The 14,352-nt window shown below is 43.6% G+C and overlaps 1 long non-coding RNA gene across 1 annotated transcript; it reads right to left on the bottom strand.

Moving 5' to 3' along the window:
* Positions 1–11,909: 11,909 nt before the first annotated feature.
* On the bottom strand, positions 11,910–14,201 carry LOC306931114. The gene is made up of 4 exons (XR_013790970.1): positions 14,138–14,201; positions 13,616–13,718; positions 13,381–13,517; positions 11,910–13,291 (listed from the first exon to the last, which is right to left on the bottom strand). It is a non-coding gene; the product is annotated as an uncharacterized lncRNA (long non-coding RNA).
* Between the last annotated feature and the right edge of the window lie 151 nt (positions 14,202–14,352).

The following is a 14,352-nucleotide window of genomic DNA, read 5'->3' as shown; positions in this document are numbered from 1 at the left end:
CCTCTACCACACCCCACTCTCCGCTAAGCGGGATAGGTGTAAAATTCCGAGCAGCAGACCTTCTACTGCTGTCAACGGTAAAAAAAAAAGTGCCGTTTCCAGACCCAGAGTGGACACTGGACAAAAGACGGCTCCGCGAGGCAACTGTTGTGACATACGCACGCGTTCAGGGAGATGTCCTCTACCACACCCCCTCTCCGCTAAGCGGGAGAGGTGTAAAAAGAAAATTGGCACGCCATACAGTGAGGTGTAAGGTCAAAAATATGGAGTGAATGTGGAAATATAGTGGCCCTCTCCATAGCATTAAAGTTATAAAAGAATACAGACAAGGCTTTGAAAGTTACAAAAAAATACCTTTTAATTAATCATTCAATCAATCAATTTCAATGGAAAGAAAAAGGCATACAGTTTGCTTACGGTGTTTCTCATTCACTGTTACACAGAAGAAGAAAAATTCACTCTGCAAAATAATGATCATCACAATCAGAAATAAAACGCTCACTTAAATGTTTCCAAATCCCTACAATATTTGTTTTTAAACATCATAATTTGTCTTAAGGTGGACTGAGAAGCTACTTTAATAGTTTAGTAGTCACAGATTTGATCAATTTACTGTATGTGTGTGCATCTGTGTTAATACAGCAAACATTATTCAAACACATGCAAAACATGCAAAAACTACAAACGTCAATCAGTGCAAACATCACTCAAAAGTACAAAATGATACTATAAGTGCAACGTACCTATAAGTGCATACATTACTCAAATGTATAAAAAGGTAAGACGTTCAATGTACCAAGTGCAAACGTTACTCAAAAGTATAGGTACAACATGCAATGTACCTCAATGCAAACGTCACTCAAATGTATAACATGGTACAACATGCAATGTACCTATAAGTGCACACATCACTCAAATGTATAAAAAGGTACAACATGCCGTAAGTACCTATAGTGCAAAACATCACTGCAAACATAAAGTGCAAACATTGTACACACACACACACACACACACACACACACACACACACACACACGCATAAATTGATCAAAAGTTAGATGTACGTATATAAAGCAAACCCAGCTCAGTCCTGTCACGATCCGTGACCTGTTTTGTCACCCTGATGTGTTTCCCTATGTTCCTTGTTTTGGGTTTTACTTTTGTGTACTTTTAAGTTTTATTTTGTAGTGTCTAGTGTCTCTTGGTTTCCTGTGTTTCCCATGTTTACCTGCCTTGTCTAACCCTGTGATTAGTGTAGTGTTCTCCTCCTGTGTCATGTTAGTCTCCCAGCCAATCCCTGTGTTGATTTGTCTGTTGTGTTCACCTGTGTCTAGTTAGTCCTTGTCTATTTTTATCCCCTTGTGTTTTCAGTTCTCCGTTGGTTCGTTATTTATTGTCACTGTGAGTATTTGTTAGTACCTTGTTCCTTGACTCCTCGTTTGCCCTGTATTTCAGATCCCCTAGTTTTCCCAGTTTAGTGTTTCCCTTATACTCCTTGTTCTGTGTTCACTTCTGACTGCCTACCCGTGTTTTGACCTTTGCCTGTACCTGGACACTGATGAATGCCTACTCCTCTGGTTTGGTGAAAATAAAACCTTAATTTGAACTGAGCTGCCTCTGCCTCTCATCTTGCACTTGGGTCCTCATTCACTGTCTTGACTCGAACCGTGACAGAACGAACCAACCAACATGGACCCAGCAGATGATGCAGAGGTGGATGATTTCACCAAGGTGCTTCAATCCATGGTCTCCATTATGGAGTTTTGCAATCGTCCATCCACCACGGCCGAACAGAAGATCGAGGCTCTGAAGCAGGCTCTCCGGGTGGCCTACTCCAGTCCAGACCTATCAGGCAAGCTTGGTGGCATTATAAAAGTGATGTGGGCTGCCATATCCAATGCACCTGCAAGTGTCTGGTCTGCTATCCATCAGCCTGCAATCCACCCTACTTCCCAGCCTGCTCCACAGCCCTGCTTACCCTTTTCCTGGAAGGATTTTGGTGTAACCAGGGAGGTGTTTTATGAAGACTCCAACTTCCTAGAGTCCCTTCATAACTATTGGAGGAGTGACTGTGAATTTGCCAAGTATTTGGCTTTCTTCAGATGGGAGAGCCGTGGTGCTCTTTTGCCTGATCCCCAGGAGGCGGTCACTCCCGTCTCCTCTGTTTTCCTGCCTCCCATCACGCCGCAGCCCGGCATCCAGGAGCCTTCGTCCTGCATCCAGGAGCCTCCGCCCTGCATCCAGGACCCTTCGTCCTGCATCCAGGAGCCTTCGTCCTGCATCCAGGAGCCTCCGCCCTGCATCCAGGAGCCTTCGTCCTGCATCCAGGAGCCTCCGCCTGCAGCCCAGTCTCGTCCGTATGCAGTCCCGCCTGCAACCCCGTTTCGTCCGTCTGCAGTACAACCTGCAGCCCCGTCTCGTCCGTCTGCAGTCCCGCCTGCAGCCACTTATCCAGAGTTTGCAGCCCTGTCTGCAGCCTCGCCTCCGTCTGCAGAACCCCTGCTGCCGGACCCCGGGCCTGACCTTCAGTTGTCAGAGCCCAGGCTTGCACTACAGCAGCAGGACCTCGGGACTGCACTCCATCCGCTGGCCCCTGACACTGCTTTCCGGCCACCCGACCCCGGTTCTCCTCTCCCTATGCCCCCATCTCCTTGTTCTCAGGTACCCCAGTTTCTGTGTCCCCAGTCTGTTAACGCCCCCCGGTTCCACTCCAGAAGACCCAGTCCTGTGGCCAAGGCTGTAGTTGGTCCTCCTACCACCCCGTTAGCTGATCTCCCTATTTGTTTATCTGCCTGTCTCCCTGTCTGTATGTCTGCGAGCGTGTATGCCAGTCTTCTTGTGCGTCTGTCTACTCCCCAGTCTTTTAGTCACCCTTCCAACCTGTTTACCCCCCTGTTATGTCAGACTGCTTGTTTGTCCGCCTGTTTGACTGTCTGTCAGTTAATTTGTTTGTCTCTTGGTTTGTCTCACTGTCTGCCTGTCTGCTTGTCTGTGTGCATGTCTATGTGTCTCCCCACCTGCCTTTCTGTGTGACCCTTGCCCTAAGCCACTCCAGTGTTTGTGCCCCTACTGGTTTTGAGCTTGTAGATCTGCATTTTTTTTTGCTGCTTTGTTCCTGCCAGTCCCTTGTTTAGTCCTGTGCCCCAGTCTTTTCTCTTGGCCCTGATCCCCTGTCCCAGTGTCCCCCCTTCCAGACCCCCCACCACCCGCCCTGCTCGATGTTATGGACTTTGTTTTGTGCGATGTCTGGAAGCCATCGCTTAAGGGGGAGGCACTGTCACGATCCGTGACCTGTTTTGTCACCCTGATGTGTTTCCCTATGTTCCTTGTTTTGGGTTTTACTTTTGTGTACTTTTAAGTTTTATTTTGTAGTGTCTAGTGTCTCTTGGTTTCCTGTGTTGCCCATGTTTACCTGCCTTGTCTAACCCTGTGATTAGTGTAGTGTTCTCCTCCTGTGTCATGTTAGTCTCCCAGCCAATCCCTGTGTTGATTTGTCTGTTGTGTTCACCTGTGTCTAGTTAGTCCTTGTCTATTTTTATCCCCTTGTGTTTTCAGTTCTCCGTTGGTTCGTTATTTATTGTCACTGTGAGTATTTGTTAGTACCTTGTTCCTTGACTCCTCGTTTGCCCTGTATTTCAGATCCCCTAGTTTTCCCAGTTTAGTGTTTCCCTTATACTCCTTGTTCTGTGTTCACTTCTGACTGCCTACCCGTGTTTTGACCTTTGCCTGTACCTGGACACTGATGAATGCCTACTCCTCTGGTTTGGTGAAAATAAAACCTTAATTTGAACTGAGCTGCCTCTGCCTCTCATCTTGCACTTGGGTCCTCATTCACTGTCTTGACTCGAACCGTGACAAGTCCAAACATTTCAAACGTTTGTTTTTTAGATGATCACAGTAAGCACAAAGACTAAAAAGGTAAAATACAGCACAATAAAATACTATTGGATTAAATCACAACCCAAGGTCTTGGGGACGTGTCATTTGGGGTCCCTCGCATCCTCCATTGGTGGCGGCGAAGTTCTCCTACAACATAGACAAAACAGAGCCTTTTAGTGCAGTGCAGTACTTAAACTATGTACTCAGAGCAATAATTTTTTTCCTGTCAGCTCATACAATACACAATCTCGCTTTTCAGGCTCTGTTTGGTAAGTGTTGAGACTCACATCAAACAGAACAGCTTTGGAAAACAAACAAGTGTAGAGACCACAGCTACTGTTATCAGTTTGTGTTATGAAATGAGGGCAACTGTCATAACACTCATATCTAAATGTGATAGCCATACCTCTACCATGCATTGCAAAGTACTGTAAGGCTAAGTATTTTTGCAGTGGACAAAACACATTAACCATGTCTTGTTCATACTTATGGAGTGAATCCATTAGAACAACATCTAAGATTATGCTATCACCCTCCACTGTCTTTGTGGAGAAATCTACGACAATTGCTACCCAATGAGACTTTATGTTGACTGGCAATATTACCAACTCATAGCTCCACCAATTCTGTGATGTTCTTGGTACATCTGGTAGTACGCTGATGTCACCACAATAAATACTCCTTAACTGTTGGCTTACAAAAGTGCTGGGACAAATATATGCCCTTTTGTCAACAACTACAGATAGCAAGAGCTGATGGTACTGATCGATTGTCTTATCACACAGCCACCCGTCAGCTTTCTCCACGCAAGCTAAGTCAGGTGAAGGAGTTACCTCTAGCTTTGGAATAGGTGTCACTTGTGTGCGTTGATTTGTCCTGCCGAAACTTGATTATTTCTTGATTGTTTATTTTCTCGTATGACAGGACATTGAAACTACCTGTGACTACTGTGTTTGTGTGATGTCGAGCTGATGTTAGTTGCTCAAAGGTATAGCCTGCTGTGTCATTTGATTCATTTGTCGCGATATGCCATTTATGATCTTTAAGGATGTACAATGACACATATGGTGACCTGTCGAAAAATACACACATACTGGCCAAAGCATACTCATTGTGGTGGTACAGACAGGAGAAATTGAACGTTTTTGGAATTTTTGTGCCAGCTTTTAACAAGAGAAGTAAGGTCTGTGGGCTGTGAATTACTTCATATGTTGATAAGCTCTTTTCCTGCTGACATGTTTCACATTGTTCAGATTGAGCAGGTAATATTTGTGCAATTGTGTCTATGCCTTTTTGTGACACTTCAAGTGGTTGCACTATGTATTGTGACATGTTCTTTGTAGATGGTAAGGCCTTGTCACCACATTGAGTACAACTATACAGACTAAGACTTTTAAGGCAAAGCAGGTCATTTCCAAGGAAAGGAGGCAGAAGTGTGTATTCTACAAAGCTGTTTATTATGGTGCATACGTCTGTCCTAGAAAATTGCTGAGACACTAATGACACTGATGTGTTGGCTAGATTGAATTTCTCAAGTGCCTGTCTAAATTGTGAGTCCTGCGCCGCTGCTTCTTCAAGCCGTGTGTGACATTTTTTGAAAGCAGATGTCTGTTGTAGAAATGTTAGAATTGGTAATGGTATGGCTTCACATATTGTGATTTAGACTTTCATTGCATAAAACCACATCATCATCATCATCTACCACTACTGTTTGACAAGTTGTTAACGGCATGCATGCACACTTGAGTACAGCCATTACTGCCCACACACACACACACACCAGGTGGAAACATAGCAGGGATTTTTCCAGCGTCCACTTTTGTCTTATATTTGCTAGCTTAGATTTGCCAAAAAAACAGTGACCTTTCACCTCGCTGTATGGCGTGCCAATTTTTGTTTTACACCTCTGTTGCTTAGCGGAGGGTGTGGTGTTGTAGAGGAGGTCTCCCTGAACGCGTGCGTATGTCACAACAGTTGCCTGGCGGAGCCGTCTTTTGTCCAGTGTCCACTCTGGGTCTGGAAACGGCACTTTTTTTTTACCGTTGACAGCAGTAGAAGGTCTGCTGCTCGGAATTTTACACCTATCCCGCTTAGCGGAGAGTGGGGTGTGGTAGAGGACATCTCCCTGAACGCGTGCGTATGTCACAACAGTTGCCTCGCGGAGCCGTCTTTTGTCCAGTGTCCACTCTGGGTCTGGAAACGGCACTTTTTTTTTACCGTTGACAGCAGTAGAAGGTCTGCTGCTCGGAATTTTACACCTATCCCGCTTAGCGGAGAGTGGGGTGTGGTAGAGGACATCTCCCTGAACGCGTGCGTATGTCACAACAGTTGCCTCGCGGAGCCGTCTTTTGTCCAGTGTCCACTCTGGGTCTGGAAACGGCACTTTTTTTTTTACCGTTGACAGCAGTAGAAGGTCTGCTGCTCGGAATTTTACACCTATCCCGCTTAGCGGAGAGTGGGGTGTGGTAGAGGACATCTCCCTGAACGCGTGCGTATGTCACAACAGTTGCCTCGCGGAGCCGTCTTTTGTCCAGTGTCCACTCTGGGTCTGGAAACGGCACTTTTTTTTACCGTTGACAGCAGTAGAAGGTCTGCTGCTCGGAATTTTACACCTATCCCGCTTAGCGGAGAGTGGGATGTGGTAGAGGACATCTCCCTGAACGCGTGCGTATGTCACAACAGTTGCCTCGCGGAGCCGTCTTTTGTCCAGTGTCCACTCTGGGTCTGGAAACGGCACTTTTTTTTTTACCGTTGACAGCAGTAGAAGGTCTGCTGCTCGGAATTTTACACCTATCCCGCTTAGCGGAGAGTGGGGTGTGGTAGAGGACATCTCCCTGAACGTGTGCGTATGTCACAACAGTTGCCTCGCGGAGCCGTCTTTTGTCCAGTGTCCACTCTGGGTCTGGACACGGCACAATTTTTACATTTGACAGCAGTAGAAGGTCTGCTGCTTGGAATTTTACACCTCTCCCGCTTAGCGGAGAGTGGGGTGTGGTAGAGGACATCTCCCTGAACGCGTGCATATGTCACAACAGTTGCCTCGCGGAGCCGTCTTTTGTCCAGTGTCCACTTTATAAAGTCCATGCACTCCAGTGAATAGCATTTTTATTTAGATTTAGATTTTAGCATTTAGATACCTTTTTTACGTTATTTAATTACTTATTTTTTACACAGAAACATAATGTGTGTCTTTACAATACCTGTAATGTAATAATAATACTAATAATGTAATGTAATAATTATTTAATTAACGGAACTTTTATTCTGAAAGCAACCGGATGTCTTAAATTTGCTAGCTCTCAAACAGGAAGTTCTAGATTTGCCAAAAGAACGGAGCCCATCGGATTACAGTTCACTTTCTGCTTCCAACTTTTTAGGCAAAGGGGCGTGGCTTGCTGGGGGGAGGGAGGGAGGGAGGGAGGGAGGGGGGGGGGGGGGTAAGAAAATTAAAATCATTGCATTTCAGGAACATTTTGGAAGTAAATTGTCATATCGATTCATAAATGGTAGTCAATTAGGAATAATAGCCTTACAAAATACTACACAAGATTCTGGGAGGGGAGGGAAAAGATGAAAAAATGAAACCTACCTAGGTTCCATCCTGGAGGCTAATCTTTCCGGTGATAAAATGGCCACCAACGTAATCAAAAAAGTAAATCAAAGAACAAGATTCCTTTACAGGATCTCCTCACTGGTAAACAAAAACACCTTGAAGACCTTAACAGGAGCCCTCGTACAAGGTTTCTTTGACTATGCATACACCTCCTGTGGCTCAGGAGGTAGAGCAGGTCGTCCAATGATCCATGGGTCGGCGGTTCGAATCCCGGCTCCTCCTGTCTACATGTCGAAGTGTCCTTGAGCAAGACACTGAACCCCAAATTGCTCCCGATGTGCTGGTTGGTACCTTGCATGGCTTCTGCCGCAATCGGTGTATGAATGTGTGTGTGAATGGGTGAATGTAATGCACAATCTATGTAAAGCGCCTTGGATAAAGGCGCTATATAAATGCACCATTTACCATTTACCATTTACCTCCTGGTACCACAGCACCTCAAAGGCCCTTAAAACTAGGCTCCAGACCTCCCAAAACAAACTGGTCAGGCTCCTACTTGGCCTCACCCCCCGAACCCACCTCACCCCTGCCCACTTTGACAGGCTGGAATGGCTTAGGGTCGACGACAGAGTACAGCATCTTGCAATGGGTCTGGTCCACAAGATTCGATACACCACCAAGATACCCATGTCTAAATACTGCAACAAACCATGCACAACCCAGATTCGGCACAAACAAGGGACTAAATTATTTTCGCTCCTATGCCACCAAAATGTGGAATGCCCTACCAACAGTCATTAAGACATGTGAATCCCTTGACTCCTTCAAAACCGCTCTCAAAGGGCACCTACGGACGGCTGCAATTCGAAACTGGCCCCCGTAAAATCTGAATTCCCCCCCAACCGCCCCCCCTTTTTCCCCTCACTGTATATGTTTCTTTTCCCTTTTTACCTCCTTTATGATGAATTCCTGTTTTATTCTTTGACTATATAGAAGTGTCTATTTGTACGTCTCTAAATGTTTTGATGAATTGAACATGGTGGACCCTATTGTAAACAAGTGTAATGCTTAATTGGGTCGTCCACTCACAGTTAACAGTCTTTGTATTGAGTTTGTGCTTGAAATGTACTGTAAATCTTCAAACTGTTAATACATATTTCAATCAATCAATCAAAGGGCAAACTGGCAAAGTGCAAAAAGGACTTAAAAGGATCATGGCTGCAACAGCAATTAAATCAATTAACAAACTCCTTCCCATACAAATGTGTTTATTTCTGCACTGCAGGCCCAGATTAGCTATTATCTAAAAAATTGATTTAATTCATTAATTAAATAAAATCACAGTTTAAGCTGTCTTGCTATAGGCTATTTTAGACAGTTATCATTCATTAGGACAATCATTATGTCCAGCTGGCTGTAAGTATTCCAGGACAATGAAACTGTGTTGAGAGAAGGGACTAAGAGAGACCCCACCACTGTAGGCCATCTGCGAGGAAGAATATACAGTATATCATTTTTAATTTCATAAACACTATCATCTATCCAGTGCAACCCCAGATGTGTGGGCGTGTGTAGCGCGCTGATTTATGCGGGTGGTCTTTTTGTGGGGTCCGTCCCTTGTGCCATTTCATGTCATTGGACAGTAAAATAAGCAATACGTTCTCATTAGTCTGAAACTAAAATTGACTGATGGCAGCCAGCACATTACAAATTCATTATGATAGTGGAATTATCATTACTTGTCAAATGTTCGTCTTGAAAGACCAATGGCACTTATTGGCCCCCCACATAAGCTCTTATATATTGGCCCCCCACATAAGCCCTTATTAGCCCCCCACATAAGCTCTTATATATTGGCCCCCCACATAAGCCCTTATTGGCCCCCCACATAAGCTCTTATATATTGGCCCCCCACATAAGCCCTTATTGGCCCCCCACATAAGCTCTTATATATTGGCCCCCCACATAAGCCCTTATTAGCCCCCCACATAAGCTCTTATATATTGGCCCCCCACATAAGCCCTTATTGGCGCCCCACATAAGCCCTTATTGGCCCCCCACACAAGCCCTTATTGGCCCCCCACATAAGCCCTTATTGGCCCCCCACATACTGTAAACCCTTATTGGCCTCCCCACATAATCCCTTATTGGCCCTCCACATAAGCCCTTATTGGCCCCCCACATAAGCCCTGGACAGGGTCCCCGGATGTAAAAACAAATCCAATGTGCACACATATAGGACACACAGCAAGTTATGCTTGGTACACACGACACACAGGTTGCATGGACAGAGAAAGACAGATCGATAGATCTTTGGGTAACATACGGATATGTATGGGTAAATAAATGGTCAACTCTATGAAACCAAGATAATTGTATCCTGGGAACTACAAGGTCTTCACAAATCACAATTTAGTTAAAGCATAAAGCCAGGGCACCTACTTACACAATGTAAATCCCCAGCCAGGGGTGTAGGCCTACTAAAGCATATCAACTTTATTTCATACACTGATCACAATGAAACATTAAAATAGGATGGATCCAAGAGCTTAGATTGTTTTTATATTTTAATAGGGACTGGAAAATCACAGGTTGAAGTAGACTAAGGCCCTTGTAGTATATTGATAACCCATATACACATAATACACTTAAGATTATGTAGTCTATATCCTGTAGAACTCAGCCTGAGCAAGGCTATGTGTTACCCCTTTTCTCCTTCCTTTTGTTGAGACAAATAGACCTGCTCTGATGTGATGTATATGTCTTTATACCATGGCACAAATATACATTCTTACTGCACACAAATGTATTACACCCACAGCATAATGTTAAGTACAAGTATAAGTATAAGGTTAAGTATGGCTGCACCCAAGGTAATGGTACATGCTATTGAAGAAAACATATAGGCTGGACTTCTAATACTGATTCTGCCGGCCTGAGGTCAAATAGGTCATATGGTTCCCATGCTATGTTGGAAAGTTTATCAATGGATGTGACTATAATATATTCTATTATCTTGAGACCTTCCTTAGTTACAGCCTTGGTTACGTATTGGTAATGGACACACACACACACACACACACACACACACACACACACACACACACACACACACACACACACACACACACACACACACACACACACACTCACATGGTCACATGCATTTAGTGCATGTGAATAGACACCCCGTATATAAGCACCTCATTTTCCTCCGTACTTTGCTTCTCAGAGAACATTTTCCTGGTTAGTCACGATTTGGAATGCTTATTGATGTCCTGTAATAAACTCTAAATTGGAAAGAAAGGACATTGCCTGGACTGCCTCTTTTTGCATAACCTGCCTGGTATATATATCCACCTATTATCACACTCAATTTACTACACCCTCATTTATAAACCGTGCGTACGCCAAAATATGGGTGTACGCCGAAATTACCGCAATTTTCGGCATTTACGATTTGTGCCAAAGCTTGAATTTGAACTTGTGCCAAGACAAAAATCACGTCTGGTCGGGAGCTGTCGTACGCTTTGTCCTCACCTGTTTTTCTGTCGTAGAACAGCGGAGCAGCATTGTTTGACCAGCTGAGAGGCTGTCACAGGCATCGAAACATATGTATTCACTCCTAAAATGTTTATATAAAACTGTATAGGTATGTATATGGGCTAAATGTAAAAAAGAAAAGAAAAAGTAAAGGAATACATCAACAATGTGTCTTTGTGTCATATGAAATTAGTAGGAGATTTCCAACTTTACAAGCAAGCAATTAAAATCGCGCATTTAAAAACAATGTTGCAAGTTAGATGCGTAAGCCATTTAAACAGTGTTTTGCATGATGAGCGCATACATGCGAGGATTTGGGCTGTCTGTGCTGAAATATTTCCATGACGGGACGTTGGAGAGTATAGTGCAGCGCTGCAGCTGCGGAGAGTCCCAACTTGGGTAGCCTACTGTAGCCTAATCTACAGCAGGCCGATGTCTTTCTGGAGTTACAGTATGTGCAATCTCCTCCTCGTTTAATAAACCCGACGCGTCGCTCGAATGCCAAATGTGCCGTGCAAGTGGGAACGCATCGGAGATAGTATAGGCTAAGCCAGCCTGCAGCCCACCACCAGTCCACCACCACCACTGTCTAGTGCCACATGAGGCTACGGTTTTGGCTGCAATATTCATATAATTCACAGTTGACAGCGAGGCAATTTAAATAGACTGTCGAATGTGCATGGTCAATTGGTCACGGTGTCACGGACGGACCACAGTGATAGAGAGAGACAGATAGACAGGACAGGGGATGCACCTTGCAAAACAGCAGCGTGTGTGCGCGCCTATTTGTTATATAATTCATGGTTCACAGGTTCAGGTTTTCGTTCACTAATATATCTTGTTGTATATTAAATGAATAAAGACTTTAATAATTTAATATACAACTAACAACACAGTGACAGTTGCTTGCAAATTGCGATATGTGCGTGCAAGGGAAGCGAAGCGAGAGGAGAAACAGACAGGGTAGTCCTACAGCTTTATTTAATTCATGCGCAGGTTTATTTATTTAAGATACAAGTTGCGTGTGCGTGCGTGCGTCTCTGTGTGTGTGTGTGTGTGTGTGTATGGGAGGGGGCAGCAAGGCAACTTAGGCAAGCGAGTGAAACTTTTTTTTTCCTTTAACGATGGTTTCCACCAGGTCGTATTGCAGTTCATGTCGCAAAAACGAGGGCGAGGCTTGATTTCATAGGGCGTGCCAGATTGATTTCAGCCGTCACATTTATTACTGCTAGGAATTAAATTAGGAAGGATCAGCTGTTTGCGATCACTTTATAAATGCCGACGTGACGTGGGTGTACTACGAAACCTACACTCGAATTTGGGGCAGAATTTACACTCAATTGATAAATGAGGGCCATAAAATGCAATATTGCCAAATCCATCATAAAAATAATACCTTTATGACGCCCTTTTGAATAGAATAGTGAATTATGCTTATGCTATCAAGGCTGAACACATTCATATTGGCAGACTATTTCAACAGGAAAGATAAACGTCCGAACCTCTTAAAGATTGAATTAAAGATCAAGTACCAAACTGATCAGAGATGCATTGTTTGAGCAATGGTTATTTCGTTAAAGTATTACAAGAGTCACAAAACCCAAGATCTCTTCAGCGCGCACTGACGTCATACCATGCTAAATTTAAACAGAAAGAAAAAGAAGAGATAGTGTAAGCTATTATCTCTTCATTGTAACATACACCATAACACGAACCATGAACAAGTTTTCTTAAGAATATTGCTGCAGTACTGAAAATCTTTGATCATAGTCCCTAAAGGACAATTCTGGAATTCTGCCATGCTTAGTGTTAGCTTTTAATGCAATTTAAAATATATTGATTTGAAAGGTCAAAGCCAAAAATAGTCCCTGGACATTTTAAACTAAATTCAAATATGCATGACATATTAACCGTGCAATGATTGTTTGTTGAAAACAAAACATAAAGTGTTGTAACCTGCCTTTTTCTTCTTTCTAATTATTTGATCGGCCCAAAACATTGTGTTTATTGTCATGATTTGTCACAACTCGAGTTGGCTTTGTCCGCGGCGTAAACGTCTTTAAATAAATACTTTTTGTAAAGTCTATGAGGAAAATGAACGGGGAATTATTTTCCGGGTCTCTCGTCGTCATGAAAGGGGGCGGGACTGCGCCGCTCTATAGCCCCAATTCCACCATTCCACTTTCCTTCTACACATAGGTTTCAATTTGATAGGAACGGTGCTCCTTCGCCATTTTCTTCATGTCTTTGTCTGGTTTAATGTCAGTTTTTCTGAGGAGACGGCTTTTGCCAGCAATGGGATCATGATTTCCATGCCTGAAAAAGCAATACATAAATAACATAAGTAAGAATACAAGACAATTCTACTAGTGAGACATTTCTTGTGGGTGGGGGGGAGACCTTACGTTTTGAGGTGTTTCTCAATGGCCTTTCGTTCGTATACATCTCCATATTTTGTTTTCACAGGGTCCCTAAACATCTTCTTGGTCAGTGGACAGATCAGATGTCGGGGTGGAGCATCCGGAGTTTGACCCACCAGTTTCTATAGGACAGAATGAAAATAATTTAGTTACGTTTAGTAGGTAAGTTGTTCAATGACAAATCCATGTCATAATTTCACTAAAATAAATAACTCATCACCTTCTCCACGTCATCAATTGAGGTCCCGGCATTTTTTTCTGTATCGTCCATGGCTGCTTGATCGTATCTATCACGGCTGGTCATGAAGTCCTCCGCCAAAATGCTTCCAAAGGGAAAGATACATATTAATTTTAAATGCATTATTAAAGGAATATACAGTTACCAACATAATCATCACAATCAAGCATGCATTTCCTTAATTTCCTTTCCCCTTAAATTGCCTTTACGCCTTATGTAAAGCTCTGTCAATTGACTTTGTTGCGAACGAAGTCATTGCGAACGAAGTGAGCAGTAACTATAGAAGCTGGCCAAAACTGTCTGTCTGTCTGTCTGTGTGTGTGTCACGCTGTAACACCACCCGCCCGCCACTCAGAGGGCAACTGAAATTGGAACGATACAGAGGTCTGTGTGTGTGTGTGTGTGTCAGACTGCCACAACAGCTTTGTTACTTGTGTATGTTAAATAAACATCCATTGGCCATTTGGCCATGATTACATTTTAAATCAAAGTCTTAAAAACAACCTGTCCAGGGGGTCTTCAGGCTCAGGGATGATGAGCAGTCCATATATGGCATCCAGGATTTCTCTCATGGTGATTTGGGCGTTGTAGTTACGGTCAAATATATTGTGGCAAATGCGGCCCACGCTGTTGATGTTGCAGTGATGTATCTTTGCTTATGTTAAGAAAACATCTTTTGAATTATATATATTATATATTGTTTTCAATATTGTCATATG

This window comes from Electrona antarctica, assembly GCF_951216825.1.
Source record: "Electrona antarctica genome assembly, chromosome: 1".
NCBI classification, from domain to species: domain Eukaryota; kingdom Metazoa; phylum Chordata; class Actinopteri; order Myctophiformes; family Myctophidae; genus Electrona; species Electrona antarctica.
This window is presented reverse-complemented; position numbering and strand designations above follow the sequence as displayed.